The sequence below is a fragment of the Rhinoraja longicauda genome, chromosome 7 (assembly GCF_053455715.1).
Source record: "Rhinoraja longicauda isolate Sanriku21f chromosome 7, sRhiLon1.1, whole genome shotgun sequence".
Lineage (NCBI taxonomy): Eukaryota > Metazoa > Chordata > Chondrichthyes > Rajiformes > Arhynchobatidae > Rhinoraja > Rhinoraja longicauda.
This window is the reverse complement of record NC_135959.1, coordinates 14825623-14831622: the sequence shown is the minus strand read 5'-3', so window position 1 is coordinate 14831622 and position 6000 is coordinate 14825623.

The window sequence follows — 6000 nt, the reverse complement described above, 5'->3', positions numbered from 1 at the left end:
GCCTCTCTCCTGACTCTGGGTCTTTCTCTCCCCTCTCTCCAGTCCTGATGTCACAAAGCCACGCAACCTGTTGTCTGCGTGACAGCAGCGAGCTGGACGTCAGGTTTTGGGGTGGGGGTGGGGGGTGGGAAATAGGGGATGACTTTTTTTTAAAGCGCTCTGGAAATAGCGAGGGTTTTTATTCGGAAGGGTGGGGGGGGGGGGGGTATACAGAAGAAACCTGATAACGTGCACCAAATTCACCCTGGAGAACACGCGGCTCTCTCGGCAGCATGTCTTCAGAGTTGCCTACGCGGAGGTGGAGTTGGGCAGCCTCTGACTTCAAGGTACAACTAAAATAAACTGCTGGAGATACTGGAGTATAAGCTAAAATCAATTTGAATATTCATTATTTCCTAAACAACAAATGTGTTTCGTCTAAGTCTTTAAGGTAAAGCTATTCATTGGGTTATTACAGTAACCAACACTTATGGAAGTAATTATTATTGGACTTATTCACCCTGGTCACTCCTTCTTCTCCCCTCTTACATCAGGCTAGAAGTACAGAAGTTTGAAAAGAAATACCTCCAGATTTGGGAACAGTTCACAGCTGTTATCAGGCAACTTTCATCCGTTAGAGTGTGGTCCTGAACTCCCATCTACCTTATTGGAGACCTTTAAACTATCTTTAATCGGATTGTATCTTGCACTAAATATTGTACCCTTTATCTGTGCACTGTGGATGCTTGATTGTAATCAGGTACAGGCACAGTGGACTCGGGCAGGTCAGGGACTCAGACACAGGGTCAGGCAGCGTCTCTCTAGAAAATGGATTGGTGACGTTTTGTATTGCAATCCTTCAGTCATCATGTATGGTCTTTTCTTTGACTGGATAGCAGGGAAGCACGGTGGTGCAGGGGTAGAGTTGCAGTCTTACAGACCCAGGTTTGATCCTGACCACGTCTGTACGGAGTTTGTATGTCCTCCCCATGACCTGTGTGGGTTGTCTCCGCATGCTCTGGTTTCCTCCTACACTGCAAAGACGTACAGGTTTGTAAGTTAATTGGCTTCGGTAAAATTATAATTTGTCCCTGGTGCGTGTAAAATAGTGTTATTGTGCGAGGATCACTGGTTGGCGTAGACTCGGTGAGCCGAGGGGCCTGTTTCCGCGCTGTATCTCTTAGTGTACTAAGCTAAACTCAACCTCACGTGTGCCAAGGTTTTCACTTTTCCTGGGCACACGTGACAATAATAAACTAAACTTCCAAACTTTTAAATGCCAAGTTTTTAATGTAAATCTAGACTTTTTAAAAAGGCACCAAATATTTTGCACAACAACCAAATGAAAAAATCATAAAAGCCCATTAGTTGCTATAGCAACTGTGTACTCCTGTGATTGTTTTTCCAGAGCAAATAGGGAACTTCCTCCTGAAAATAAATTTTGTATGGAATTTAACCCACTTAACCAACTGTCAACTGAATTTTTCATTGCTCCTTTTGTGTAAATGAGGTATCACAAGGCTGCGAGAGAGTGCCTAAATCTGAAAATGCAATCATGTTGCTACACCAAAGAAATCATTGTGTAGTTTGCAGATGGAAAATGTGTTATTTTGGCTGCTTTACATTAGTATAGATGGAATGCACTGTAGAAATTTCACTTTGCTGGACTAAATGTTGCTGGTAATATGAGTTCAAATTTACAAAAGTGACCTGAGTAAATCATGTAAATGTATTTCTTGATTTTGTCCACATAATCACTGGATGTTATAGACTTAGAAAGATTAAGAAGATAAAATTTGCATATAAAACATAGCACAAAAAGTAAGGAAATTTGTGTTTGGTAGATTATTTCTTTGTTGTAACAATGCTTCTTGGCAATAAATATGATACCGTTGGAAAGCCTGTTTATTTCCCTTTTAAATGGTGCCACATTTGTAAGGAACATGCATTTGTGGGATGAGCAGCAGAGCTGAGTATGTGAGTTGCGCCCATGAAAAATCTGCCAAATCTTCTCTGCCAATGCCAAACAGCTTATTCTGCCATTGACTCTTGTTCGGTGTTGTTTGGTGGATTGGATGATTGAAGTCTGAAGAAACAAGACATATTGGCAATTTAACAATTTATTCATTTAATAAACAGGAGCCTCAGTAGCGTGTGGAAGAACCATACACAGCCACAACAGCCTGGCACCTCCTCCTCATGCTGGTCACCAGCCTGGTCACACACTGTTGTGGGATGGCATCCCATTCTTCAACCAGCATTTGTCGCAAGTCCGCCAACGTGGTTGTGTTGGTCACTCTGGCACGAACAGCACGCCTAAGCTGATCCCACAAGTGTTCAATGGGGTTGAGGTCAGGACTGCTGGCAGGCCATTCCATCCTCTCCACTCCCAAATTCTGGAGGTACTCTCTGAGAAACCCTGCTCTGTGGGGGCGAGCATTGTCATCTTGGAGGATAGAGTTCGGTCCCAGACTGTGGAGATATGGGATTGCCACTGGTTGCAGAATCTCATCTCGATATCTCTCTGCATTGAGATTGCCTCCAATGATGACAAGCCTCGTTTTTCCAGTGAGGGAGATGCCGCCCCACACCATCACACTGCCTCCACCAAAAGATGTTACTCTATCGGTGCAGCAATCAGCATAGTGTTCTCCGCGTCTTCTCCACACTTTGACCCTATGATCCAACTGCCGTAGGCAGAATCTGGACTCATTGCTGAACATAACGTTCCTCCACATGTTCAGGTTCCAGTGCACGTGTTGCCGACACCAGCGCAAACGGGCCTGACGGTGAAGGGCAGTCATGGCAGGCCTCCTGGCAGCCCTATGAGACCGGAGATCGGCTGCGTGCAGTCTGTTCCGAATTGTCTGGGCAGAGAGCCGTCAGCCATATCGTCCTGCAAACCTTGACTGCAAATCTGTAGAAGACAGCCTACGGTTCCTAAGTGCTGACAGGGTGAGGAAACGGTCTTCTTCGGGTGTCGTCTTCTTGGGACGCCCACTTCGCGGCCTGTCTCCGACATCACCCGTTATATGAAACTTGGCCTTCACTTTGGAGATGGTACTAGGGCTCACTCCAAATAATGCCGCAACTTGGTTTTGCGGAACACCAGCTTGAAGTTGCCCTATCGCATGGGCCCTATCCAGATTAGTCAAACGTGGCATGCCGATTCTTGGAGCAGACACCTACTGACCACTGTAGCAGGGCCCATGCTCACAGATGCTGCCAATCAGGTGCCAATCAGGCACCTGGTTGTCAGCACCTGGGGGTACCAGAAGCTCAAAACAAGAGTCAATAGCAACAGCAGAAAAGCTGTTTGGCAGATTTATTGTCAAGAAGCATTGTTACAACAAAGAAATAATCTATCAAACACAAATTTCCTTACTTTTTGTGCTATGTTTATAAAGTTTTGTATATTTTGACGATATTGAAAAAAGTTTAATTTGAAGTAGAGTTCACAATACTGAACTTTACAAAACTTTAAAAAATACAAACTTGCCTGCATGTATTGTGTGCGATATGTTGGAAATAAGAGAGCATTGAATTAAATGTGCATTATAGCATTACAGTTAAGAAATATTGTCTTTAAGCAGGTTAGGAAATACATGAATATTATGATTAAAGGACAAAAGGTTGGATAGATTAGATTTTTGAAGGAAAGAACTGCACTTGCTGGTTTAAATCGAAGGTAGACACAAAATGTTGGAGTAACTCAGCGGGGACAGGCAGCATCTCTGGAGAGAAGGAATTGGTGACGTTTGGGGTCAAGACCCTTCTTCAGATTGATGTCAGGGGAGTGGGCGGTACAGTGATAAAATGTAGTCGGAGACAGTAAGACGTGGGAGAACTGGGAAGGGGAGGGGATGGAGAGGGAGGGAAAGCAAGGGCTACTTGAAGTTAGAGAAGTCAATGTTCATACAGCTGGGGTGTATGTTACCCAAGCAAAATATGAAGTGGTTCCTCCAATTTGTGCTGGGGCCTCACTCTGACAATAGAGGAGGCCCAGGAGAGAAAGGTCAGATTCGGAATGGGAAAGGAAGTTAACATGCTGAGCAACCGGGATATCAAGTAGGTTTAGGCGGACTGAACGGAGGTGTTCAGCGAAACGATCGCTTAGCCTGCGCTTGGTCTCGCCGATATACAGGGGTTGACACTTGGAACAGCGGATACAGTAGCTGAGGTTAGAGGAGGTGCAAGTGAACCTCTGCTTCACCTGAAATGACGGGGTCCTTGGACGGAGGTACAGGTGTTGCATCTCCTGCGGTTACAGGGGAAAGTACCTGGGAAGGGGGTGGTTTGGGCGGGAAGGGACGATCTGACCAGGGAGTTGCGGAGGGAACAGTCTCTGCTGATCTGCGGAAAGCAGAAAGGGGTGGTGATGGGAAGATGTGGCTAGTAGTGGGATCCCGTTAGAGGTGGCAAAAATGTCAGAGGATTGTGTGCTGTATGCGATGGCTGATGGGGGTCGAAGGTGAGGACAAGTGGGACTCTGTCCTTGTTATGAATGGGGGTGAAGAGGGAGCAAAAGCCGAGCTGTGGGATATCGAGGAGACCTTAGTGAGAGCCTCATCTATAATGGAAGAGGGGAGCCCCCGTTCCCTAAAGAATAAGGACATCTCCGATGACCTGGTGTGGAAAACCTCATCCTGGACGCAGATGCGGCCTAGACGGCGGAATTGGGAATAGGGGGCAGAGTCCTTACAGGAAGCAGGGTGGAAAGAAGTGTAGTCTAGATAGCTATAGGAGTCAGTGGGTTTAGATGGCAGTCGATAGTCTGTCTCCTGTGAAGGAGACGGTGAGATCTAGAAACGGTAGGGAGATATCGGAGATAGTTCAAGTGAATTTGAGTGCAGGATGGAAATTATTCGTGAAGTTGAAGTCAGTAAGTTCTGCATGGGTGCAGGAGATAGCACTGATGCAGTCGTCAATGTAGCAGAGGTGGAGTCCGGGGATAGGGCCAGTGTACACCTGCAGCAGTGATTGTTCGACGTACCCTACAAAGAGGCAGGAATCGCTGGGGCCCATGCGAGTGCCCATAGCTATGCCTCGGATTTGGAGGAAGTGGGAGGAGTCGAAGCAGAAGTTGTTAAGGGTAAGGACCAACTCTCCTATGCGGAGGAGAATGTTACATTTTTGAAGCTGAATTTGACGAGCTTCATTTAGTTGTGGTTGCATGGAAGGTGAGGGTAAGAATGCCCACCTCACACCCAAATCAAAATGTATGTGTTGGGGGGGAGTGTGGGGCTCAACAGTTTTGAATCAAGAGCTGGCTGTATTTGTCTGAATGTACGTTTCCTTTGGGATACTATTCTCCAGTACTCTATATTCCTCTCATGCAACCTCAGAAGATGTAGCACCTGTCCTTTCGTTCATTCCAATTATGTAGAACCCCATATAGTATTTCCAGCTGATGCTGTCATTTTATTTGTAGATAAAAAAATGCTGGAGTAAACTGCAATCACTGCTCACAAAGTTGTGATCTTGGCATCGGGGAAATCAAAAGCAGAATGGGTGACCATTTTGTAAAATACTCCCATTCATCTACAAGCATGACCCTGAGGTTCCTGTTGCCCATTACTTTCTTTTCCATCCCATTCCCAATTTGATCTGTCATCAACCACCTGTACAAATTTATTAAACTACAGCCTAAACATGAAGAGCAACACCTCATCTTTCTAGGTGGCACACTACTATTTATGACCTTCGCAGAGGCATTGAGGAATCTAAGAGGGTATTCCAGACCTACGAATCAGCACCCTCTCTGCCACTGGATCCTTGACTATCTGACCCACAGACCACGGTTCATGAGGACAGGTGACAACACATCCATGATAATTCTCAACACTGGTGCCCTGCAAGGATGCATCCTCGGTACAGTCAGACTGGTCAGAGAACTGGGAAGGGGGAGGCATGGAGAAAGAGGAAAACCAAGGGTTACTCGAAATTAGAGAAGTCAATATTCATACCGCTGGGGGTGTGTGAGCTGGACTGTCCCCTAGTACATTTCATCTCTGTTTGCTT